The sequence below is a fragment of the Bubalus bubalis genome, chromosome 21 (assembly GCF_019923935.1).
Source record: "Bubalus bubalis isolate 160015118507 breed Murrah chromosome 21, NDDB_SH_1, whole genome shotgun sequence".
In the NCBI taxonomy this organism is placed as follows: Eukaryota; Metazoa; Chordata; class Mammalia; order Artiodactyla; family Bovidae; genus Bubalus; species Bubalus bubalis.
In genome coordinates, this window is record NC_059177.1 from 39,915,368 (window position 1) to 39,943,268 (window position 27,901).

A 27,901-nucleotide genomic window follows, 5' to 3' on the forward strand; every position below is an offset into this window, starting at 1 on the left:
CACTGTCCATGGCATTTGCAAAGATGAAATGAACAGGAGGGTCCTGTCCTTGGTGAACTTTCCCAGGTAGTATAGCCTAGAGTCAAAGGCTTTGGCATAGTCAATAAAGCAGAAATAGATGTTTTTATGGAACTCTTTTGCTTTTTCCATGATCCAGCGGATGTTGGCAATTTGATCTCTGGTTCCTCTGCCTTTTCGAAAACCAGCTTGAACATCTGGAAGTTCATGGTTCACGTATTGCTGAAGCCTGGCTTGGAGAATTTTGAGCATTACTTTACTAGCATGTGAGATGAGTACAATCATGCGGTGGTTTGAGCATTCTTTGGCAATGCCTTTCTTTGGGATTGGAATGAAAACTGACCTTTTCCAGTCCTGTGGCCACTGCTGAGTTTTCCAAATTTGCTGGCATATTGAGTGCAGCACTTTCACAGCATCATCTTTCAGGATTTGAAATAGCTCAACTGGAATTCCATCACCTCCACTAGCTTTGTTCATAGTGATGCTTTCTAAGGCCCACTTGACTTCACATTCCAGGATGTCTGGCTCTAGGTGAGTGATCACACCATTGTGATTATCTGGGTCGTGAAGATCTTTTTTGTATAGTTCTTCTGTGTATTCTTGCCATCTCTTCTTAATATCTTCTGCTTCTGTTAGGAAAAGGAATATGTCAAGGCTGTATCTTGTCACCCTGCTTATTTAACTTATATGCAGAGTACATCATGAGAAATGCTGGGCTGGAAGAAGTACAAGCTGGAATCAAGATTGCTGAGAGAAATATCAATAACCTCAGATATGCAGATGACACCACCCTCATGGCAGAAACTGAAGAGGAACTCAAAAGCCTCTTGATGAAAGTGAAAGTGGAGAGTGAAAAAGTTGGCTTAAAGCGCAACATTCAGAAAATGAAGATCATGGCATCCGGTCCCATCACTTCATGGGAAATAGATAGGGAAACAGTGGAAACAGTGTCAGACTTTATTTTTTGGGGCTCCAAAATCACTGCAGATGGTGACTGCAGCCATGAAATTAAAAGACGCTTACTCCTTGGAAGGAAAGTTATGACCAACCTAGGTAGCATATTGAAAAGCAGAGACATTACTTTGCCAACAAAGGTCCATCTAGTCAAGGCTATGGTTTTTCCAGTGGTCATGTATGGATGTGAGAGTTGGACTTTGAAGAAAGCTGAGCACCGAAGAATTGATGCTTTTGAACTGTGGTGTTGGAGAAGACTCTTGAGAGCCCCTTGGACTGCAAAGACATCCAACCAGTCCATCCTAAAGGAGATCAGTCCTGGGTATTCATTGGAAGGACTGATGCTAAAGCTGAAACTCCAATACTTTGGCCACCTCATGCGAAGAGTTGACTCATTGGAAAAGACTCTGATGCTGGGAGGGATTGGGGGCAGGAGGAGAAGGGGACGACAGAGGATGAGATGGCTGGATGCATCACCGACTTGATGGAGATGAGTTTGGGTGAACTCTGGGAGTTGGTGAAGGACAGGGAGGCCTGGTATGCTGTGGTTCATGAGGTCTCAAAGAGTCAGACATGGCTGAGCCACTGAACTGAACTGAACTGATAGCCTCAAATGACACAGTAAAAATAAGCAAAAATAATTCACCTAAAGTAACAGAACAAAGGAGGTTAAATGAAAGTAATAAAATCCACAGAGTGGAGGCTCTGGAGGAAACTCCCAAAACAGAAAAAAATAGCTCCTCCAAGATTTTAGAGTGATTGGAAAGATGGTGGGGGGCAGGGGTGTAGTCCTATTTCCTAAATCTATCTCACTCTCCAGAAATTGACAGGAGTCCACAAAAGCTGAGGCTTCTCATAAACTCCGTAACCTAGACATGCAGGTACACCAGCACGTTTCCTTGCTTTTGCTTCACTGCTAACCAAAGCACTTTGAAAAGGACGCTGGGAAAGCCGCTGAACGTGACGTGATTAGCTATGTTATCTCCTGCGGAAGTGAAAGTCCCATGACCGGAAGTTAGGGAACAGCCGCTGTTTCCCAGGCAGTGCTTCTCCAATGAACACCTTCATGTGAGCTCCATAAGTTAGACACTTTCAAGAGGAAACGAAAACTCAGGGATTCTAAGGTAGCTCTACGCTACCTCCAAGAGCGTCCAGCAGGAGAATGGGGAGCCCTGGACAGTCCCCACCTGGCACCCTCCAGACAGAGCTTTGAAGGAAAGGCTTGAAAGCTACACGGTATGTGTGGGGAAGGGCTAAAACCATTTCTGAGGTTCTGAAATTGGCACGGTTTTCATCAAGAGAAACATTAATACCGAGTGAGAACTGTGTCAATTTAAGCAGAAGCCTACCTGCCAAGTCAGACTATGCCCATCCCTCGGCCCACCACGACATTGTTCCGGGTCTGCCATGCCTCTGTTGGGGAGAAGATAGGAAGAGGAGGAAGTTAACAGCAGAACTAACATCCGCTTCCAGCTGGGTGACCTACTTTGTGAAATAGGGCACGTGAATGCAATCATGATCTTTAAGATTTCTTAAGCTCTGAAGAAATTATACAGTGCCTTGATTCTGCCTGCAGCCCCGTTGAAGATCACATGTGCTTGCTAGTAAATTGCTGCTGCCGGAAAGAAGGTTCTGAAGTCACTCTAGCACTAACTTCAAAACCTGTTCCCTCGCAACTCAAGGACGGAAACCTTGAACTTCTGAATTTGCTGACCTGTTTGAAATGAGGTGGGAGGAAAAGTATTTTAGTAAAAGATACTGCTTAATCTTTGGTGTGTTCCTCAATCTCAAATGAATGGAATTGCAGTCGTTGGGCAGTTTAGCGAGATTCTTTATAACAAGCTTGGCTCCTACCGGCGGACTATCACTCTAAAAACACTCTGGGAGCAATTACACACTCAGTAACACCTTATTAAGTAGCAATTTTATCTAACCTCACCCGTTTCTTTCTAAGTGTGAGAATGAAGGGAGAAATGAAATAAAATATATTGTGAGGCTCCATTTGCTCTCCCCTTGGACAGTATGGAGGGCGTTAGGGTGGCGTAATACATGCGTGAGTGCCATGCGGAAGTTGAGGGAGGGGGAATTTTGGTTAACACTTCCCACTCTCCACCACATATCAGTCCCAATTCCCAATGCTGACAGAGAAATGGGGAGGTGTGAGAGGGAAATAGCGACTTGCTGGCGCCATCCCCATTTCAAGCAGCAAATGTGCATGTAGCACTAATCCTGTTTTCCAGTTGGGGGTCTTAACCTGAGTCTAGAAACAACTGAGAAACAGCATGAGATAGTCTCTTGAGGGGACAGTGATCAGCTGTTTCTTTATTCTCATTTCATCTTAATTCTTGGTGGTAAGATTTGTTAAATTTCCTGAACAGACCTAAATTAATTTATGACAAACTACGCTAGTGTAATCGGTGCTGAAACAAATGCATACAGATAAGTAGGGAGATAAAATGAATCTGCAACTAGAAGACCCCAAGATAATGCATTTAAAATGTTTTTACTGACATCTTTCCCGTATAATGATTCCAAAGTACTTAGTAACAGATTTGCTTTCCTTTTTATCCTCCCTCCTTCTGCTTTCTCTATTTCCCGAGGCCAGTGAAGAAAATGAAAAAAATGTAAATAATGAATATACTTGGATCCCTCCACCTTCTCCTTCTTAATGCTGGAGTCTTGGTTACCATTCCCTCTGCCCTTAGTTCTGAAAGATTTGTTGCCAATAATCATGAGACCTAGTGAATATCATTATTCCTTTTTTTCCTTGATGATTGAGGGTAAAGTCTTGACGGGGGCAAAACTAAATTTTAGTTTTTCAAATATCACTTATTTTAGGCATTGTCTAGCTTAAGAGACAATACTGTATTTTGGACCCAGACTGTGCGTCCCTAGCTGCCCCAGTGTTACCATTTACTGGGCACATTTCTTAATCTTCTGCCACTATTTTCACCCATTCAAAACAGGGATGGTAATAGTATCTACTTCCTAGGATTATGTGGAGGTGAAAGACCATGCCTGGCATGTAATAGGTCTGCACTGAAAATTATAGAATTCATTTAGGGAGCCAACATTTCTTGAGTACCAAGTGGCATGAGGAATTTTTACGGGCATCTTTAAAGGAACAGGCCCAGAACGTGCTGTTTAGGAAAAATTTTACACTAAACAATATTTTGGTAGTGTTTTTTTCATGTTGTATAACAATTTTCAAAACAGCCTGCATACTATTCTGCAATTTAGCTAATCTGTTGGACAATTAGATTGTTGGATATTCCCCTTTTAGGTGTGAATGTAGCTGTTGTAAATATTTGATCAAATTGATCATTCTTCAGTTACTTAAATGTTTGCATTCTATTCTGTCTTTTAAAAATGTTTTCAGGCATGTTGCCTGAAATGTTTTGATGCATGTTGCTAAATTAGTATAGGTTCCCTAATTTGATTTTTTGGTGGATGTGTTCTATACCAGAATGCCATCCATAATATCTTCCTCTTTTGCATATTACCTTCTTTTTTTTCTTAGACTTACTTTCTTACTTGGTCTTCTGGCCTCTTTTTTTCCTTTTGCTGGAGGATGGGTAGAGTGATGCTTAGTCACTCAGTCATGTCCAACTCTTTGTGACCCCATGGACTGTAACCCTCTAGACATCTTTGTCCATGGAGATTCTCCAGGCTAGAATACTGGAGTGGGTGAGTTGCCATTTCCTTCTGCAAGTAGAGAAGTAGGGTAGAGTGGGACAGGCAGTTAATCTGGGCTGACTGGAAACAAAATGAGCTGATTGGCACCTCTCCTGATCTGACTCCCATCTAATCCACACAGGTGGTATCAAAGGTCTCATCTCCCTCCAGGCTCTGAGATCATTCTGTATCCCTTGCTGGGAGAAACACTATAACTAGATCTTCATAACTCAGTGTCAGGTCACACTTCTTCAAGCTTCACTTGCTTATCTGTAACCTTGTCATGGGTTTGGGTAGTGGATTCTCTGCCTTTGCATCCTGTGTGAGACCCTCCTGTGGTTCTCAGTTTAGCAACCTGCTTCAGTGGTGGTTCTGTCTTGTCTCCAAAGCTTTGAAGAGCCTGTTTCTCTACCATCTTGTTGGCCAATTATGTAGATACTACTTCTAGTCTTGGGTGTATTCTAACTACCTCTTTTGCACTATGGAATCAGACTTGTCATCAAGTCCCAGTCAGCCCAAATCTGACATGAAAGGAGGAAAAAATAAAAGCAGCCACGTCATTTCTTACTTCCTTGTTCTGATCATCTATTACTAGTGTAACCAATCACCCTGAAAGTTAGTGGCTTAAAACAGCAGTAGCTGTTTCTTTATTTGTCATGATTTCTCTGGGTCAGTGCTCTGGGAAAGGCCCAGCTAGGCAGTTTGGCTTAGAGTGTTTCATGCAGTTGCAGTCAGAGGTGGCTGGGACTGGAGCATCTGAAGGCCAGCTAGACATTTCTTTCTCAGGGTTTCTCCATGCAGTCTATGGATCAAGTAGACTGGGCCTCCTCGTAGCGTAGCACCTTCAGGGCTGTGGGAGTTCTCCCACCGTAGCTCAGGGCTCTAGGAAGAGTGTTCTGGTGAAAAGGGCAGACATGAAATTTTATGACTGACTCTTCCAAGTGGTATCGTGTCTGCCATTTGCTACTGGTTGAACAGTCACAAAAGCCCAGTCACATTCAAGGAGAGAATTAGATTCTGTCTCATGATGAGGAGTGTGGCTGTCTTTGGAAAATGTGATTGACCACATCCCTCTTCCACATCCTCTTCTCAGCGTTCCTCCAGCACAATACACTGAGGTCTTTGGAGAAATGGGTAGACATTTTCCTCTCACCTAGGTAAGTGATTTCTCTGCATCTGTTAAACCAGATCATGTCTCCCTCCATTCCCTAGAAGGCCTTTCTCAACTCTCTACAGTGCTGTCTTTGCTTCTGAGCTATGAAATAACAGACATTGGAATACTGCCTTATATTTTACAAATCACAGTGCCAGATATTCCACTTTGTATCTTTATTCATGTTGTACTGGTCTGTGTGTTTCCCTACCTAGGAACAGGAATCCTCATTATGAATCTTGGTGTTACCTCCCACCCCTACCACCACTGTAGCATTGAGATCCACATTAGCTTTACATGGACAACTGCTGAATGAAAAAATGAATGAATGCATGAGAATTAAAAAAAAAAAAGGCATAAGCATGTGCTGAAAAACATAATTCACTAAGAAAATTGGGCTTAAAAATGCCTTCCTTTAAAACTGTATTTGGCTCAAGATATCCTTTTTTAGTGGGCAGTCATATGGTCACAAAGTTCTAAGTCCTGCTATTTACCCAAGGCATCCCTTGGACTTTGCTGCCTTCTAAGCTTAGCAGACCAGTTAAAGCAGAGTTTATGGTAAAAGAGAGTGTAAATTAAGGGGATGGGATACATCATTAGACATATGGTCTCCTAGGAATTTAGATCTTCCTGTAGTAGGTGGAATTTGTAACATTCTGGCCTCTAGGACCATATGGTTGTATTTAGAGATGCCAACAGAAATAAATACTTGACTTCCAATGCAAGATTCTTTTTTTTGCTGGCCCTCCCAAACAGCCATATAAGTTTCCTGTGCAAAATTTAAAAGAACAGAATTAACATTTAGTTCTCATCATTTTACTGATTTGTTTGTGATCATTTAACACAGGGTATAGAATGGGTTCATCAAGGGCCAATCCCGCCGAGGGTCAGTGACCCGGAGCCATCCCTGAGGTGAGCAAAGATATGTGCCTGATCTGTACCATATGACTCTGCACTCTTAGCTGTAGCTGACTAGACTGGGTTCATTCCACATCTCAGACAACAACTTGGGCCAGTGGCTTAAGAAATGGCTTGGTTTTATAAGATCTGCTTTAAATAGAAATGAAGCAAAAAGAAACTCTTCTAGCAACAAACAACTGGAAATTAAAATGACAAAAACAATGCTATTTACACAGCATTGGAAAAATGAAATACTTAGGGGGTAAATTTGACAAAAGATGTTCCAGATCTGTATACTGAAAACTATAGAACATTGCTGAGAGAAACTACAGGTGATACACAAAATGAAGAGATAATCCATTACATGAATTGGAAGATTCATTATTAAAGTGCTGATGCTCCCCAAATTAAACTATAGTCTTTGTAATCCCATTTGAAATTCCAGCAGATTGTTTTAAGAGAAAGAAATTAAAAAAAAAATAGAATTAAACTAATTTCCTGATTGTAAGATTTACTGTAAAGCTATAATAATCAAGACAGTATGGTATTGAAGCCAAGGTAGATAAGTAGATTAATGAAGTAGAATACAGACTCCAGAAATTGACCCAAGAATATCTGATTAATAGACTTTCTGACAAAGGCCCCTCAAAAGGCAGTTCAATGGAGAAAGAACAGTTTTTCCAACAAATTGTTGCAGAGCAATTGTATATCCATGTGCCACAAAATAAACCTCAATCCATACCTCATACTATATACAAAAATGGACTGAAAATGATCCACAGACTTAAATGTAAAACCAAAAACTGTAAAATTTCTATGAGAAAGCAGAACCTTGTGACCTTGAGTTCAGTGTATGTTTTAGATATAACATCAAAAGCATGAACCATAATAAAATTAATACATTAGACTTCATCAAATTATGATTTTCTTCTATTTTAAAGGAATGAGAAAGTAAACCACAGAGTGGGAGAGAATATTAACAAATCACATACATGGGAAAGAATTTATATCTAGAATACATAAAAAATTCTCAAAGCACAACAAGAAAACAAATAACCTAATAAAGTGGGCAAAAGATTTGAATGTGTACTTCAGCAATGAAGATGTACAGATGGCAATTAAGCACATGAAAAGATACTCAACATTATTATTCACTAGAGAATGCAAATTAAAACCACAAGTAAGTAGCATTGCACTGATTAGAATGGCTAAAGTTAAAACAAGATTGACATAACAAGTGTTAGTGGGGGTGTGGAACAACCAGAACTCCCATACATTGTGTGGGAATGTAAAATGGTACAACCGTTTTGGAAAAGAGTTCAGCAGCAGTTTCTTAACAGTTTAAATATGCACTTCCTATGAGACCCAGCTGTTCCAATCCCAGGTATTTACTGAATCACAACGAAAATGTGTGTTTATACGAGATTGTACACAAATATTCATAGAAATCTTATTCATTGCTAGTCAAATAACTAAAAACAATACAAATAGCAATCAATAGGTAAATGGATGAACAAACTGTGGTATGTCCCTGTAGTGGAATACTGTCAGGCCACAGGGAAAAAGAAATGGAATATTGCTATAGGCAATGTCATGGATGAATCTCAAAATAAGTATGCTGAGTAAAAGAAACCAGACAAATGAGTACATACTGCATAATTCTTTTTATAAGAAAGTTTAGAAACTACAACCTAAACTGCATGTGAGCAATTGCATGAGGGTGGCGAGAGGAAGTAGAGAGAGGCAAAGAGGATTAAGAAAAGATTTAGGAAATTTGGGGAATGACAGATCTGTTCACTCTTTTAATTGTGATGATAAATTCACAGATGTGTGTATATGTAAAAATTCAGCAAACTGAATTTTAAATATGTGAATTATAACTCAATAAGTGAAGGAAGGAAGGAAGAAAAAGAGAGAGGGAGGAGGAAGGGAAGAAAGGAAGGAAATGAGGAAAGAAAAGGGGGGAAAAAGAGGGGAAAGAGCGCGTGAATGTGAGAGCAAGCAAACCAAGAGAAACAGAGACTGATCAAGAAAGGCTGAGTTATGCCAACAGCAGGACTCTAGGGGACGCTGAGGAAACCACAAGATAACCAGACGGCTAAGGTGTCTTAGATCCCAGAGGGGTCCAGTTCAGTCCTCATGAGGAGCGACAGTCAGTTCCCTGTTCTTGATGAGATTCTATTATTATTATTTCTCCTCTCCTCTCCTCTCCTTAATTAAGCTGTATCTTTGCCTTTTGTGCTTGTCTCTCAGTTCCCAGACTGGGATATATGTAAGTCTTCACTTTGAGTTTGTAGATCACCCTATGAACATGGGACAGGGAGAAGGAGAGGGCCCAAAGACTACCTTGCCTTCCTCTGGAAGGATGTTCATACTTGAAAGCTGGTGCTTCTCCAACTGGCTGTTGTCCCAGACAGTAGCATCCCTTTGAAAGCTACTGGAGGGCAGGGACTGTATTTATCTTTGAGTTTAGCACAGTGATGAGCTAGATAGGTGCTCAATACATGCTTATTAAACATATATTTGAAATTAGAAGAGAAATTGCCTCATGTTCGGTCACAGGGGAAGCTTCCATCCTGACTTTATAATGCTCAAAGAGAATTTCCATATAAACCATTTAGAACTATCTGATTTCCAAGTTCTCTCACTCACTCATTTCACAAACATTGATATTTATTGAGTACCTGCTATATTCTGGGGTCATTCCATTCAAAGTAAGCTATGAACAAGTAGGCCTAAGCTCTGCCTTTATGGAGTTTAGTTGGGGAGACAGAAAATAAATGAGGCAAATAAGTAAAGCTTGTAGTGTATTACATAAGTGCTTAGGAAAAAAAGATAAGTGTAGGAAGGGGTTTAGGGAGCACCACGGTATGGTGAAGGTTATAATTTTATAAAGGATGAGCAGGAGAGGCTTACAGAGAATTCAAAGGTTATACTTCCAACTGGAATGGGTTATGCTACAAAGGGAATTTATTAGTTCACCTAAGTATAATGAGTCCATCCCTAAGCACAGCTGGATGTGGTGTCTGAGTGAAGATTTCTGAAATCTGTTTCATATCTTGACTTTGCTTTCTTCTCTTTGGTTTCAACATTGAGTTGGTAGTCTCCCAGTAACAAGATGGCTGCTGGATTTGCAGTCTCTTAACTCAGAGGTCCTAGGGAAAAGACATCTTTTCCAATGGTTCCAACACGTCTTGATATTCAGTCTTATTGGTCTAGCTAGGATCACATGGAACTGTTAGTATGCTAATTATCTGGGCTCAGCCAACTCTGTGCTCTGGGGTGGAACTTGGAAAGTGAGGTCTGATGATGCAAATGCCAAATACTGAAGTGTTAAGGTAGGGGGTTTCCACCGAAAGGAAACACGGGAAGGCATTTACAACAAATGAACACCATCCCAGCCCTTACTTGGGGAGGAAAGGCTGCATACTGAGGCTCACCAAGCATCTGCTCTGTGTAAAAGCATAAAACAGCCATAGGTCAGAACTACACAGGGTGCTTGGGTTCCTTGCAAACCATTTCTCTGCTGGGCATTAGCCTAAGAGTATCTATAGATGACCCTTACGTATGGACCGACCATTCCAAAATGCTTAATCCTTAGGATCTAAGATTCCAAGGTGATATTGTTAAATTGAGAACTGAAATATGTCCGAAGCAAGGGAGATGGATTATATTGTAGAGGCTTGATGTCAGGAGTAGAGTGTTTACAATGGATTTCCTAGTGAATTCACTCCAAGATGATTCCAGGTTGTAAAGTGACTACTGTATAGGTGAGGATGCTAGATGAGTAGGCTGGAGTCCCATAATCCTTTTAGATTTCTGTTCCCGAGAAGCAGGAGAATATAGCAGTTAAGTGCATAGTTCAGAGTCAGAGAGATACGGGTTATAAATCCAGTTCTACCACTTCTACTGAATAAGTTGGTTTACCTATGTCATGCCTTTGTTTTCTCATTTATAACATGGGATATGCCTAAGATCTGTATCATAGGATTCTTCAGTTAATACATATAAAGTCTTAGTTCTTATTGTCATGATCATTACGATTTATGGCCCAACAGGTAAGTCAGGGATTGTCCATGTGGTATAATTTGGAGACATTAGAAAGCATGTACTCAACACATCTTCCCTACACACCTGCCTTGGTTTCTGAGGTGCCCATGCTCTTTCATGCCTTTGGTTTGAGGAAGAGGTTTATCTATTCTGGAAGTTTTAAACGTTCCAACAGTTGTGCTTCAAGGACCACTAGGGAAGGGAAGAGGTGAGGGGATCAGATAACCCTTGGTCTCCTCACCTACTATCTCCAGCAGAGAAGTTTTATCTGTTTTACATACTGACTTCTACATGAGGGGCTTGCTTAGAGAATTCCATGGGCAAAGGAGCCTGGCAGGCTACAGTCCATGGGGTTGCAAGAAGTTGGACATGACTGAGCAACTTTCACTTCTACCTGAGAATTTCTTTGATGAGGAGTTCTGTGGCTGAGAAAAAAGTTTAGAAATGACTGCATCAAAGCATCAGTGACCCCTGTTAAAGCATCATTATATCATCTGGAGAGGGATTGGGGGTGTTTTACTTGAAGAAGAAAAACCACAGGTGGGATGATGCTGACTGTTTTCATGAAACTGATCATCACCATGTGGGGTCCAGAGAATCAACATGAGGCTAATTTCACCTTGGTGGGTAAAAGAGGATGATCTTTCTAACAATTCAAGCTGTTCTTCCAGTAATTCATTTTTAGGATAGAGATACACTGCTGTCCTTGGAGACATCTTAGCAAAGGCTTTTGGCTGTCAGGGATAGTACTGAGGGGGTTCCCTCAAGAGTAGAATAATGAACTGGGACGGCCAAGATTTATTTTAAACTGTAAAATTCTGTCATTCTGAGTAACACAGAAAGCTATTAAGGTGTTATACCCCCATGTACTTCTTGGTGAAATTTTATCACCTATGTTAGATTCTTAGAGTATGACTTTAAAAGAATGTACCATAGACAGTTGAATTTTGAACTTATTTTAGACTTAGAGAAAAGTTTCATGAATAGTTCAAAAAAAAGTTTCGGACTTCCCTGGTGGTCTAGTGGTGGTTAAAAATCTGCCTGCCAATGCAGGGGACATAGTTCAGTCCCTGGTCTGGGAAGATTCCACATGCCCCAGGGCAATGAAGCCCGTGTGCCGCAACTACTGAGCCCGTACTCTAGGGCCGCTGAGCTCCAACTGCTGAAATTCATGCCTTAGAGCTTGTGCAGCAAGAGAAGCCACCACAGTGAGAAGCTTGAGCACCCCAACTAGAGAGTGGCCCCTGCTTTCCAGAACTAGAGAAAGCCTACGTGCAGCAACAAAGACCTAGTGCAGTCAAAAATAAATTAAAAAATTTTTTTTAGAAAATTTGAAAAAAGTTTTCATTATCTCTCACCCAGCTTCTCTTAATGTTAATATCTTGTATAACTATAATGTAGCGATCAGAACCAGGAAATTAACATTGGTGTTATATTGTTAACTACATTAAAGATCTTATTAAAATTCCATCAGATTTTTCATTATAGTCTTTTTCTTCAACAGTGAAAAACTAGGTTTTATTATTTACAGTTATCTTTTGTTATTTGATCAATGTTAGCAAAAATGACATGAGGTGGTTTTAAAATTATTAACTGTTAACCCTTGAAAGAAACATGTTTCCTGTAATTTGTGGAGCTCTATTATCCAGAATCATGTAATTTTAGAGTTTAGATGTCATCTCAGCAGTAACAGTTTCTCTTTTTCCTCTTGAGGGAATCCCTTCAGTATGGTCCCTGACAGCCCATCTTGGGGAACTCCTTCTCATGGGTTTTGTTCAGAAGTATATTGTCACTCATTTAACAGATACCTATTTAGCACCTAGCTAAAGGTATATATCAGACATTAGGGATACAGAAATAATAGATATGACTCTTGCCTTCTAGAAATTTGTACTCTAGAAGGAGAGAAACACATGGGCAATTATAATGGAGCAGAATGTGGGATAGAAGAAGGAAAGCAAATAATAATTATATCAGATCAGATCACATCAGTCGCTCAGTCGTGTCCGACTCTTTGCGACCCCATGAATCGCAGCATGCCAGACCTCCCTGTCCATCACCAACTCCCGGAGTTCACCTAGACTCATGTCCATCGAGTCAGTGATGCCATCCAGCCATCTCATCCTCTGTCGTCCCCTTCTCCTCCTGCCCCCAATCCCTCCCAGCATCAGAGTCTTTTCCAATGAGTCAGCTCTTCACATGAGGTGGCCAAAGTACTGGAGTTTCAGCTTTAGCATCATTCCTTCCAAAGAAATCCCAGGGCTGATCTCCTTCAGAATGGACTGGTTGGATCTCCTTGCAGTCCAAGGGACTCTCAAGAGTCTTCTCCAACACCACAGTTCAAAAGCATCAATTCTTCAGCACTCAGCCTTCTTCACAGTCCAACTCTCACATCCATACATGACCACTGGAAAAACCATAGCCTTGACTAGATGAACCTTTGTTGGCAAAGTAAAGTCTCTGCTTTTGAATATGCTATCTAGGTTGGTCATAACTTTCCTTCCAAGGAGTAAGCGTCTTTTAATTTCATGGCTGCAGTCACCATCTGCAGTGATTTTGGAGCCCCAAAAAATAAAGTCTGACACTGTTCCACTGTTTCCCCATCTATTTCCCATGAAGTGGTGGGACCGGATGCCATGATCTTCGTTTTCTGAATGTTGATCTTTAAGCCAACTTTTTCACTCTCCACTTTCACTTTCATCAAGAGGCTTTTGAGTTCCTCTTCAGTTTCTGCCATGAGGGTGGTGTCATCTGCATATCTGAGGTTATTGATATTTCTCCCGGCAATCTTGATTCCAGCTTGTGTTTCTCCAGTCCAGCGTTTCTCATGATGTACTCTGCATATAAGTTAAATAAACAGGGTGACAATATACAGCCTTGACGAACTGCTTTTCCATGGGATAAATGCTGGGGTAGGATAAATACTATGGGAGCATAGAGTGGGTACCTCACCCTTCCTGGGGTATCAGAAAGACTTTCAAGAGAAGATGATGGGTGAGCTGAGTGGAGAAGGATTGGATCCCTAGAATCAGTTCGTCCAAAGTCTCCTCCACATCCTCCATCTTCAAGGAGTGTGATTCTGAAAGTGGTCGGAGGATCGATCTCTCATTCACACACACACACACACACACACACACTCATACATACATGTATATCCCCACACACATACATATATATTCAGTGAGCTAATTTATTAAATCTGTAAGGCACTTTACTAACTGTTATTGCTTGTTATTTCATGGACATTTGGTAACAATCTTTGCAGATCTAATGGGTGGTGTTTGGCTACTGTGAGGAGAAAGACTATAAGAAGGCAAGAGTGGACGTCATGATCCAGGCCAGAGATGATGTATCTTGGACATAGAGAATGAGAAATTAGACTAGTGTCTGTTGGGTCCCTTAGTAGCCTTGGGATCTTGGTCAAGGTACTTAACCTCTCTGAGCCTCTGTTCCGTTATAGATCCAATAGGATTAAGAATGCCTATTTCACTGAACAAATGTGAGAATTCAGAATAATATGTAAATTGAGGTTATGCATTAAGGAATATGGCTGCAATGTTTATTACTTATCTGTCAGGGTCCCAGCAGGAAACAGATGGTGCACTCAAATGTGATAATTCAAAGAGGGTTTAATTATGGGACAATTTTCAAAGCTTTGGGCATGGTTTAGGAAAACTCATAAAGAATAATGTTGTATTCTAGAAGTCCTGATCATGTCTAGGCCTAAAAGGACAATCTGGGGAGTGGTTACCAGAGCTAGGAAGAAAAGTTTGAATATAGAGGGCAGTCATAAAAGGGGATGAAATGTACAGCATGGTGGCAGTGGTTAATAATACCATATTGTATACTTGAAAGTAGATCTTAAATGTTCTCACTACCACTACCAGAACAACAAAGGTAATTATGTGAGGTGAGGGATATGTTAACTATCCTTATTGTAATTATTTTGAAATATAGATGTGTGTGTCATATCATCATGTCTGTCTAAAACTTACACAGTGTCGCGTTTCAGTTATATCTCCATGAAGATAGGGGTGGGGAGGAGCTATGATGGTTGGTTGAAGATAAAACAAGACTGAAAGGACCCCTTCCTTCTTCCCTTAGATCTTTTGCGGGTGTTCCCCGCTTACCAACCCCAACCAAAAGTCAGGGAGAGGGTCCAGAAACTCATATCTGTCATCCTTTCAGTTCAGGCTTCTGGAATAGAAAGCAGGGCTTGAAAGATGCAGAGTGGCTCTGGAGGGGCAAATAGAAGGAATCTGGTTCAAACCATGAGGCAAATGGAAAAATTCTCAGAGAGGGAAACCAATGAGAAGATACCCTCAGAAGGGTCCACTGTACTTCCCAACTCATTGTCAGGTTGGCCCATCTTTAACTGGAAATGTCCCCATCTTTTAAGGGGACATTTGTTATTTTCCTTTCCAGTCTCCATTGTCCTTTTTTCTAGCAGCAATACTTGCTGTCCGCCCACCCCCCCCACTCCCCCCAGAGGATTCATTCTTCCCCTCTTGTCAGTCTGTATGGTTGGAATGGGATTCTGTCCTGCAGGACTGTGTGTGTCCCAGGCCTGAATCAGTCAACATGCTCCATCCTGCTGTGTGTGGTGGTTGGTCCAATACTGAGCACAGGGTTCAGTTAGAACCTGGCAGCCACAGTGAGTCTTTTCTTAAGAATGTGGGAGAGCATCGGGAGGAGCTGCTGCTTCCATCCTGCCATCAGGAGGGACAAACTTTGGGTCTGAAAATGAAACCAGTCTGTCAGAAAACCAGCCTGGGAGCCCTGAATCCAGCTGCGCCAGTGCTGATGAAGCATCACCACTGAACTTTGCAGTTAAGAAAGTCAGTGTATTGTATTTCCACTGTGGTGTTCTGAGTTGGATTTTCACGTATACCAAAAAGAGTCCTGATGTAGAAAATGCCCTACACGTTACTTTTTCCTAGATAATAATTTTAATGTAAATGTGAATTTAAAACTAAGTGTTAGCCAGTGTCATCGTTGTTAGAGGCTGTTGCATACATCCTTTGCTTCATACTGTACTCCTTGAAAGAACAGTATTAGTGATATTCTAGCATAGCATAAAAGCAATTCACATGGTAATCAGCTGTAAATGTAATAACAGGGTAGTTGAGATTTGTGTTTTAAAACACATTCTTGCACAATTATTTCCCCCATTAAATTCATACAGAAAACTGAAGTTGGAAATCAGGATTGATATCACATATCTGCTAAGTGGCTGTCTGGGTAGAAAATTTAAATCGTGCTGAAAGTTAAAATCCAATATTTAACTGAATTGACAAAATAGTAAAATTCCAATTGATCTAATTCCCAGTGGCTGGTCTTTTAGATTAAAAAAACAAAAACAAAAACTATTATTTGGGAATTATAGGGCTCTCTCTCTAAATCATTGATCAGCTGTTCTTGTTTAAATGCCTTTTTCAATATAATTGTTAAATTTTGGCTCATTAAATTTTAGAATGCAAGAAGCATTTTTAAAAACATGACTTTAAAATTAAAGACTTTTAAAAGTCAGTTCTTTACCTTATTTTTGCTTAGAGATTTAGATAGAAGTTGTTTTCTCCCATGACATAATAATAAGGGCTTTTTTTTTTTTTGGTAACAGCTTGAGATATAATTCACATGCCATAAAATTCACCCTTATGAAATGTTCAGTTCATTGGTTTTCAGTATATTAGCAAAGTTGTGCAGCTATTGTTACTATGTATTTCTAAAACATTTTTTATCTTCCCAAAGAAACTCGGTACCCACTAGCATTCTCCTCTAGTCCCTTCCCACCCCAGCCCCTGACAACCACTGGTCTTTCCGTCTCTATGGATTTACCTATTCCAGACACTTCATGTAGATGGAGTTATTCAACTTGCGGCCTTTGTGACTGGCTTTTTCACTTAGCGTTCTGTTTATTTTTGCTGGCACTGGGTCTTTGTTGCTGAGGGCAGGCTTTCTCTCGTGGCCAGCAGGGGCTTCTCTTTGCTGCAGTGCATCAGCTTCTCATTGCGCTGGCTTTTCCTGCTGCAGAGCACAGACTCTTGGTGCATGGGCTTAGTTGCTCTGCGGCATGTGGAATCCTCCCAGACCAGGAACTGAACCCGTGTCCCCTGCATTGGCAGGCGGATTCCTATCCACTGTACCACTAAGGAAGTCCAGCATCATGTTTTCAAGGCTCATCCATGCGGTAAAACTGGAACTCTTTTGCCTGAGCTTTCAAGAAATAGTGATTTGGTAAGATGCTGGTGCTGGTCTCCATACATCCTCTCTGCTCTGCTTCACCAACACATTCTCTACACCACAGCAGAATGATTTGTTTCATCTACGTCAGTTGACGGCCTTTGCATCTTATCTACCCTCGGCATGGCCTAGTAGGCCCTACCTGGCTGCCCTGGCCCAGCTCCCCAGCTCCCTCAGGCTCCTCTGTTCTCTCTGCATTCTGACGGGCTCCCTGCTGCCCAGGGCATCTACTCATGCTCTCCTTTCCACCTGCAGGTTGTCTTCTGTCGCTTTTAGTTAATTCCTTCAATTCCTTCTTTAGATCTTGTGTCACTTCCCTAAGTTCAGGTCATGTTCCTCAATTATTTTCCTTCATAGCACTTTTTCAGTTTCTAATTATACCCCCATCATTGTTACTGTTTCATTAACTTTTATATCCACCTACTAGACCATAAACTTTCAGAGAAGAGAGCTCATATCTGTGGCTCATTAAAAAAAAAAATCTATAGTTCCTGGCCATAGGAGGTGCTCCCCTTGCCTCAAAGAATTTCTAAACTATTTTCGTATAGTTTTCATGTTTAGGGTGTTTATGAATAGTAGAATACTCTGAATATTGGAAACTCTGTCAATTGGAATATTGGATTGACCTTTGCCTGACTAGGCTGTGTAATCGAGTTCACTGTTCTTTGTTTAATGTTGACCACACTGGTCAATAACAGTGGGTTAGAATCATGCAGAGAGCAAAGGAAATTGGGAGTTAACATTAAAAAAAAAACAACCTGAATTTTGAATTAAAACAAGCCTCTCCCTCACCTTCTCCATTATACCTTTTTTCTCTCTCTCCTTCCTTCTCTCACAGCCAGAGGATAGCATCTTTCTTTTCCAAATGAGAATTAGCACATATACATGTTTTTTTTTAAAGCAAACCTATATTTTTATAGAAGAATAAATGATATTATCTCATCTTTTTACATGGTAATTATATTGGAAAAGTGCTTTAAAGTTTTACATACAGTTGATTTAAATGCCTTTAAAAACATATAATAAACAATGGCAGATTTCCTCTTACAAAGAATAATTGATATCCCTTGGGATCAAATAAAATGTTATGGGAAATCCTACCTTCACAGATGTTATAAAATTTAAGATCTATACTAAATATCAATCTATACTAGTTCCTCTTAGCTGGGATAATTCTGTGCCTCCTTTCCCACCAGGGGATATTAGGGGATAGTTTTTGATGGTTACAACTAGGAATTGGGAAGCTATGGGTATCTAGTGTGTAGAGGCCAGTGATTCTGCTAAACATTCTGTGATGCTTAGGACAGTTCTTAAAACAAAGTATTATCCAGCCCAAATGTCACTAGTACCAAGGTCAAGAGACACTGTTGTGTATAAAATAAGTGTTTTGAGATGTTATTAACATAAAACTAAATGGTAATTTATTCCTTTGTTAATTAAGTTTATGGAAATTCCCGAATAGTAAAATGCCTTCCTTTGTTCACTAAACCAGCATTTCTTTAGCCTCTCCTTCATTCTAGGCACTGGACTAGGCACTGTAGACACTTGGTGAAAATAATTGGCATTTACTGTTCTGCTTACAGTCAGAGAGACAGTCATAAAATTTGGCATTTAATACATATGGGAAAGGTTAAAGGGTCACAGGGTGCTCTAGTCTAAGAACACTCCTTTACCTGGGTTTCAAAGAGGCTTCTGAGAAGACATGATACACCTGGAATGCATCCTAAAGAGAAAGAATGGACTTTATTGGCAGAGGGACAAGCACAGCAGAGGAGAAGTGTGAAGCAGAATTAGCAAGCTATCTGATGTTAGTAGTGAGTGTTCAAAGCAAGGAGAGGCAAGAGACAAGGCTGAAGGGATAGGTAGAACAGTGATGGAGAGTCTTGTGTGCAGACTCAGGACACAGGTTTTAAGCAGCAAAAGCAATATAGTCTAATTTGCATCTCATATATCTAACTCTGGCGCTTCCCGGGTAGCTCAAATGGTACAGAATCTGCCTGCATGCAGGAAACCCAGGTTCAGTCCCTGGGTCAGGAAGATTCCCTGGAGAAGGGCATGGCTACCCACTCCAGTATTCTTGCCTGGAGAATCCCATGGACAGAGGAGCCTGACGGGCTACAGTCCAAGGAGTTGTAAACAGTCAGACTGAGTGACTGACACACACATGTACAACTAACTGCCTACCCTGAAAGTGATGGATTTAAAGGGTTAAAATTGGATGCAGGGGAAGCAATTAGTAAGCTATTTCATAGTCCAGGTAAGAGATCATGAGTGCCTGGACTTAAGCAATGGCAGTGGATGGAGAGGATCACTTGGATTGAGAGATGTCAGTGAGAAAGAGCCAGCAGAGTGGTGCTCTATTGGATGTGAGAGCTGAGGGAGAAGGAGGCCTCAGGAAGGACTCACTGGTGTCTGGTTTGGGCAGAATGAGGACAGGAAAGGAAAAGCAAGTCATAATTTTGTTGTGGACATATTAAATGATACATATTTGAAACTCTTAGAAGGGGACAATGGAGGATGAGATGGCTGGATGGCATCACCGACTTGATGGACATGAGTCTGAGTGAACTCCAGGAGTTGGTGATGGATAGGGAGGCCTGGCGTGCTGTGATTATTGGGGTCGCAAAGAGTCGGACATGACTGAAGGATGAAACTGAACTTAAAAGGGCTAGAGACATTGATTTGGGAGTCTTTAAATTAGAGATAGCAAGGAAACATTTCATGCAAAGATGGGCTCGAAAAGGACACAAATTGTATGGACCTAACAGAAGCAGAAGATATCAAGAACAGGTGGCAAGAATACACAGAAGAACTGTACAAAAAAGATCTTCACGACCCAGATAATCACGATGGTGTGATCATTCACCTAGAGCCAGACATCCTGGAATGTGAAGTCAAGTGGGCCTTAGAAAGTATCACTACGAACAAAGCTAGTGGAGGTGATGGAATTCCAGTTGAGCTATTTCAAATCCTGAAAGATGATGCTGTGAAAGTGCTGCACTCAATATGCCAGCAAATTTGGAAAACTCAGCAGTGGCCACAGGACTGGAAAAGGGCAGTTTTCATTCCAATCCCAAAGAAAGGCAATGCCAAAGAAGGCTCAAACTACTGCACAATTGCACTCATCTCACACGCTAGTAAAGTAATGCTCAAAATTCTCCAAGCCAGGCTTCAGCAATATGTGAACTGTGAACTTCCTGATGTTCAAGCTGGTTTTAGAAAAGGCAGAGGAACCAGAGATCAAATTGCCAACATCCGCTGGATCATTGAAAAAGCAAGAGAGTTCCAGAAAAACATCTATTTCTGCTTTATTGACTATGCCAAAGCCTTTGACTGTGTGGATCACAATAAACTGTGGGAAATTCTGAAAGAGATGGGAATACCAGACCACCTGACCTGCCTCTTGAGAAATTTGTATGCAAGTCAGGAAGCAGCAGTTAGAACTGGACATGGAACAACAGACTGGTTCCAAATAGGAAAAGGAGTATGTCAAGGCTGTATATTGTCACCCTGCTTATTTAACTTACATGCAGAGTACATCATGAGAAACGCTGGACTGGAAGAAGCACAAGCTGGAATCAAGATTGCCAGGAGAAATATCAATAACTTCAGATATGCAGATGACACCACCCTTATGGCAGAAAGTGAAGTGGAACTAAAAAGACTCTTGATGAAAGTGAAAGTGGAGAGTGAAAAAGTTGGCTTAAAGCTGAACATTCAGAAAACGAAGACCATGCATGGCATCTGGTCCCATCACTTCATGGGAAATGGATGGGGAAACAGTGGAAACAGTGTCAGACTTTATTTTTTGGGGCTCCAAAATCACTGCAGATGGTGACTGCAGCCATGAAATTAAAAGACACTTACTCCTTGGAAGGAAAGTTATGTCCAACCTAGATAGCATGTTCAAAAACAGAGACATTACTTTGCCAAAAAAAGGCCGTCTAGTCAAGGCTATAGTTTTTCCAGTGGTCATGTATGGATGTGAGAGTTGGACCGTGAAGAAGGCTGAGCGCCGAAGAATTGATGCTTTTGAACTGTAGTGTTGGAGAAGAGTCCTTTGGACTGCAAGGAGATCCAACCAGTCCATTCTGAAGGAGATCAACCCTGGGATTTCTTTGGAAGGAATGATGCTGAAGCTGAAACTCCAGTACTTTGGCCACCTCATGCGAAGAGCTGACTCATTGGAAAAGACTCTGATGCTGGGACGGATTGGGGGCAGGAGGAGAAGGGGACGCCAGAGGATGAGATGGCTGGATGGCGTCACTGACTCGATGGACGTGAGTCTGAGTGAACTCCGGGAGTTGGTGATGGACAGGGAGGCCTGGCGTGCTGCAATTCATGGGGTCGCAAAGAGTCGGACATGACTGAGTGACTGAACTGAACTGAACTGAACTGAGTGCATCAGTTCAGTTCAGTTGCTCAGTTGTGTCCGACTCTTTGCGACCCCATGAACGGTAGCACTCCAGGCTTCCCTGTCCATCACCAACTCCCGGAGTCCACGCAAACCCATGTCCATTGAGTCGGTGTTGCCATCCAACCGTCTAATCCTCTGTTGTCCCCTTCTCCTCCTGCCCTCAATCTTTCCCAGCATCAGGGCCTTTTCCAATGAGTTAGCTCTTCGCATCAGGTGGCCAAAGTATTGGAGTTTCAGCTTCAGCACCAGTCCTTCCAATGAACACCCAGGACTGATCTCCTTCAGGATGGACTGGTTGGATCTCCTTGCTATCCAAGGGACTCTCAAGAGTCTTCTCCAACACCACAGTTCAAAAGCGTCATTTCTTTGGCGCTCAGCTTTCTTTATAGTCCAACTTTCACATCTATACATGACCACTGGAAAAACCATAGCCTTGACTAGACGGATCTTTGTTGGCAAAGTAATGTCTTTGCTTTTTAATATGCTGTCTAGGTTGGTTATAACTTTCCTTCCAAGGAGTAAGCATCTTTTAGGCCAGAACTAAATTAGTGAGAATGGATGAAACTACTGAGTGAATAGAAAGAAAGGAAGTTGATCCAAGAATGGAGACCCAGGTGACCCAAGGATAAAAAGTTACAAGGTGCTAATTATTTTATGTCAATATATATGCATGCATATGTAGGTATCAATATTTGTGTGTATATATGTAATATTTGTTAGATTAAGAAAAATACACAAGACACAGAAGAAAAGGAAATGAGTTGTAGAAACCCACTGTTCGAATTACCTCTGTTAACATTTTAAACCAGTTAAAAGTTAAGCATAAACAGTGCTGTGATGAACATTGGGGTACACGTGTCTCTTTCAATTCTGGTTTCCTCGGTTCATCGCAGCACTGTTCATAATAGCCAGGACATGGAAGCAACCTACATGTCCATCAGCAGATGAATGGATAAGAAAGCTGTGGTACATATACACAATGGAGTATCACTCAGCCATTAAAAAGAATACATTTGAATCAGTTCTAATGAGGTGGATGAAACTGGAGCCTATTATACAGAGTGAAGTAAGCCAAAAAGAAAAACACCAATAGAGTATACTAACGCATATATATGGAATTTAGAAAGATGGTAACGATAACCCTGTATGCGAGACAGCAAAAAAGACACAGATGTATAGAACAGTCCTTTGGACTCTGTGGGAGAGGGAGAGGGTGGGATGATTTGGGAGAATGGCATTGAAACATGTATAATATCATACATGAAACGGATCGCCAGTCCAAGTTCAGTGCATGATACTGGTTGCTTGGGGCTGGTGCACTGGGATGACCCAGAGGGATGGTACAGGGAGGAAGGAGGGAAGGGGGTTTGGGATGGGGAACATGTGTGTACCTGTGGTGGATTCATGTTGATGTGTGGCAAAACCAATACAATATTGTAAAGTAATTAACCTCCAATAAAGATAAATAAATTTATATTAAAAAAATGTAATGAGAGAAAAGGAAAAAAAAAAGTTAAGCATAGCATTGTGGGTTGAACTGTTTTCTTCAGAAAGATATGTTGAAGTCCTAACCCCCAGGACCTGTGAATGTGACTTTAATCGGAAATAGGTTCTCTGCAGGTGTAATCAAGTTAAGATGTAGTCATATGGGATCAGAGTGGGGTAGATCCTAATACAGTCACAGGTGTCTTTGTAAGATAAGAAAAAATTTGGACACAGACACACACAGAGGTGAATGCCATATGACAACAGAGGCAGAAATTGAGGTGTTGAATCTACAAGCCAAAGAATGCTAAGAATTGACAGCAGGCTGGAAGCTAGGAAAATGGCAAGCGAGAGATTCTCCCCCAGAGCCTTCCAAAGGGAACCAACCCTGCTGACACCTTGCTCTCAGACTTCCAGCCTCCAGAACTATGAGAAAATAAATTTGTATATTGATAATCCACCCAATTTATGATACTTTGTCATAACAGCCCCACAAAACTAATATACATGGTTGGGTTATATAAAAATAAACATAGAAAGCTAATGATAAGTGAAAATATCTCTTTTTAAAAGTTCATGAGATACTTTAGAAATTTATCTACATCAGCACAAACAGAACTACTTCTTCCTTTTAAGCTGCTGCCCAGTGGGAATACTAGTATTTGGTGGTTGGGCAGAGAAGGAGAAGAAAAAATAGGGAGGGAGGTAGGAGGAGTATCAGCTAAAAGTAGCTTCTTGAAGGTTTCAAGAAACCCTAAGTAGTCAGTCAGTACAATGGAGAAATAGAGCCAGGAAAATCAGGACTAAAAATATTTTGGTTATGGGCACCGTGGAAATCTTAGGCAATCAGTGTAAGAACTTCTGTGGAGCTAGAGTAGCAGAAACTAACATTAAGTAAAAGATCTCCATTCTTCACAAGCCTATTCTCTGAGGTAGGACAAAATAATGAACAGGACAGTTGTGTAGAATGATATATAGGGGAACATGAGGTACAACAGAAGATTAAGATAGGAAAGAATTGATTACATAAGGTATAAAAACAGTGTTTTATTTTAGCATGGTTTCAGAAGTCAACACTATAGATACATACCCACCTTGGGCCCTGTCTGAAAAGGTATCAGAAAATAAGTCCCTAATGCTGGGAAAGATTGAGGGCAGAAGGAGAAGAGGGTGGCAGAGGATGAGATGGCTGGACGGCATCACCAATGCAATGAACATGAACTTGGGCAAACCGTGGGAGATGATGAGGGACAGTGCGGCTTGGCATGCTACAGTTCATGGGGTCGTAAAGAGTTGTACACGACGAGGCGACTGAACAACAACAAATTTCACCTCTCCTAAGGTTGCCTGCTGTCAGAATTGAGAAAAACCATGTTTTTAACTATATAAATGTACCCTTCTAACATTGAGCACTTACACCATTCTGGGCACTCTGCCCTAAGGATGACCTCATTTTATGCTCACAACCCGCTGTGAGGCAGGGCCCTTCAGAGTCCTCATTTACAAATCAGGAAACACATGCCCACATAAATTATTTTCTAAAGTCAGAAAGGAGAGGTGCTGGAACACAAATCCCAGGCCTTAATCACTAGATTATGAAGCATAGCCGGGGTGAGGAAGGGAGAGAAGATAGCATTCCCCTCTCATTGTTTAGGGGTGAATTGCTGCCAACAAGAACAAAGTTATAGCTGTACTGTGTCCAGACAGCATTGTCTAACCATCCTAAGCTGATGGAGATAATGGAGGAGCAGGAAAACCTCTTGGCTAGATATTTTCAACTATAGGTAAAAACAACAGTTCATGAAGGCTTCCTGGAATATTGTAAAATTTAACTTTGTGTCTTACTATATAATATGATTGCATAACATTCTCATTGCCTTCAAAAAATATAAGCCATCAGCAGAAAAAACTGAGTTTGGTTCTAGGACCCAGTATAGAAGAGAGTCTCTTAGCCACGTTCATCTCAGATATGAACTTGCTTAGAGGGAGTTGTGAGGGTCAGAGCCTAGGGGTCTAGAGCAGAGACCTCTGGATGCAGTGGCCCCCTCTACTTTACACACATAGATGAAATGCTTTGGAGATAAACAAGTGAATGGGCTATATTGATAAGCACAGATGACCAAACCTCTTTCCATCCCAACTCCCAAAGAAATGCTTTTCTTCACTGCGATAGAAGAACAAACTTTGAGGTAGTGTTTTTATAAGCAAATTTCTTTACCTATAAGTGCTGTTCAATTGTATTTCTAATAAGGCATGGAGTAAATAATACGTATAGTAGTTTTACATTAAATATAATCATGGGCTCTGGCTACACAATGGCAATTTTTATTCACTGCATTGTCTTACCTAAAATGCTCCTTCTCTTAGATTTTGATCTTTTAAAGGCCAGAAAGAAGGTTAAGTAAGAAAAAAGAGAAAGGGGATAAGAAATAAAGCCAGTGCTTTTGTTGCACATAGCCATGGTGGGTCACTTTTTATATAGTTATCACCCTGTGCTGTGCTGGCAAGTCAACTGTGGTTTGTCTGGAAATCCCCACTGCAATACACCAGAACAAATGTATTTATTGCTAATTTTTGCTGGTAGAATATTTATAAGGGAAAGTCAACTCCCAAGTTAGGAAAGAGCATCCCTGTCCCTTATAATGCATACTTGTTAATTCATTTCTCTGATTCTTCTGAGTCACTTAATATGGCTGTAATGCAAGGAATACTTCTCTCTGGATGCATGAACCCTATCATAAAGTAGTAGTGGCAAGAGTGTTAGATAAATCTAGGAGATAATGAAACTTGACTTACCTACCTCACAGGTTTCTTGGGAGGATAAAATGAAATAATGGATGTGAGCATGTTTTTAAAAAGCAAAAAGTGCTGTAAAATTCAAGGTAGTGTTTTTTTGTGCCTTGGCTGCAAAATTGTTTTCTATCACATTCATAGTTTATTAGCTCTTCTACACACATATGCATATGGAAAAAGCATTCTTGCTGCTCTTTCTCTATCCTCAAGAAATTAGAAAATTTTCTGTTCATTTATGAAGGTAGCATCATTTAGATTGTCATGAAATTCTCAATTCCTCATTTAGTGTTTCTACACCATACAAGGTGAGTTTAAGATAAGTACATTGCTCATTCTCTGAGGCCCAGTCATCTTTGCACAAATCTAAACAGCACAAATGAAAGCATCTTTCTGGGAGTAACATCTTTGGGTCAGTGTCATTAAATTAATACCATGATATATCAACATGTCACCTATGTGAATAATAATATACCCACACATAATTTATAGATTTCTCTCCCCCTTTTTTTCCTGAAATGGAGGCCACAACGATTTCAGACTCCCCATTCAAATGTATCTTCTTAGTCTTTCTAAGTCATAATTATTTTTTTTGTCTTAGCCAGTAATTTCTTTAACTCAAATAGCTGTCCATCTGCAAAAAGAGATTGAAGAAATAATGTAATAATACAGTGGAATGATTTTCATTTTTTAGCAATGTGTAGCTTTTTATAAATAAAACCAAAGACATGAAACTAGAAATAAAATGAAAATGTAGGCTGTATATATTTTTCTCCAAATGCTACTTGGGTAAGGAATGAGTCCCCAGATGAAAGCAGTATGAGTCATTTCAAATCTAACAACCTCATATTATCATAAAATTGTGTTGATATATTTGTAAAAATCTATGAAGAATTCTATAAGGGGCTTTTGATCTTGACAGGATCCAGGGGTAGGGATACAGACTGAAGAAGGAATATTTGTGTTTCTTATCTAGTGGATTTTGCAACACTGTCACATTTAATTTACTAATAAAAGAGGTATCAGATTTTTAGACTAAATTAATAAGGATGAGATTTGAAGGCAAAAATAATTGCTTTTCCTGCATGGAATGTTAGAACTGAGAGGGGATTTAGCATCTAGTGTAAGTATGAATTTTTCCACATCTCAGTAACATTGCTAATTAGTCTCTGCATTCCTTCCTGCTAAGCCTGTAGATGACCCCAGGATCCTTTTCAACACAGACCTGCAGGCAGCCATTACCAGGCAATTAGAGATGACATATGAGTGAAATCTTTATCAATCCTCTTCTATAGAACATTTCAAATAATCATCTTTAATTTCCTTCAAAAATACGTCACAAATACTTCTTGTGCATTATTATGTTCCAGACATGGGGTATACACACAAATAGAAAAGACCTGAATCTCAGCCTTAAAGAGTATATAGTTTAGAGAAAGGAGAGTGGAGCTAACAGGTGATTAAAATATAGCATACCAAGAGCCATAAGCTACACATAGGAGGGCCTCATAACACAGCAGATAATACCTGTCTTTATGTTGAATATACAAGCAGAAATTATTCAGGCAAAGCTGGAATGTTCTAGGACAGCAGTTCTCAACTTTTAAAAAAATCTCAAATCCCTTTATACTCTCGAAAGTTATTGCAGACTTCTCAAAAAGTTAAAGAATTAGTGTGTAATCGAGCAATTCCACTTCCAGGTATACACCCCAAAGAGTTAAGAATATAGTCTCAAACAGATACTTGTATACCAATGTTCATAGCAACATTATTCATGCATTAGTCTACTGTATGAATGAATGTATTACAATCTGCTTATCCATTTACCTGTTAAGGGACATTTGGATTATTTCTGTATTTTTTTAGTTATTAAGAAAAAACATGATATGGATTTTTATGTCCAAGTCTCTTTTTGGAAGTATGTTTTCTTTTCAGTAAGTAACTAGTTGTTCAGTGGCTTGGCCGTAGAATAGCTAAGTGGTTTTCAGCTGGGGACAGTTTTGCACTCTGGAGGACATTTGACTGTGTTGGGGACATTTTTGTCATGAATGTGGAGGTGCTAGTAGCATCAGACAAGTAGAGGCCAGGTATACTTCAAAACATTTTGGAGTGCACAGAACAGCTCCCATAGCGAAGAACCATCTGACCCAAAATCTCAGTAGTGTTGAGGCTGAGAAAACTTGGTTTAGATACATATTTAAAATTTAAGGAAACAT

At 40.5% G+C, this 27,901-nt stretch overlaps 1 long non-coding RNA gene across 2 annotated transcripts in view; it reads left to right on the plus strand.

Moving 5' to 3' along the window:
- Nucleotides 1-1,913: 1,913 nt before the first annotated feature.
- The window catches only part of LOC112581160, a 76,802-nt gene continuing 50,814 nt past the window's right edge, over nt 1,914-27,901 (plus strand). The window contains exon 1 of one of the 2 annotated variants that reach the window (XR_006547326.2): nt 1,914-2,208. This is a non-coding gene — a long non-coding RNA (uncharacterized LOC112581160). The remainder of the gene's footprint in view (nt 2,209-27,901) is intronic. The other variant, XR_003105613.3, reaches the window with a different exon arrangement.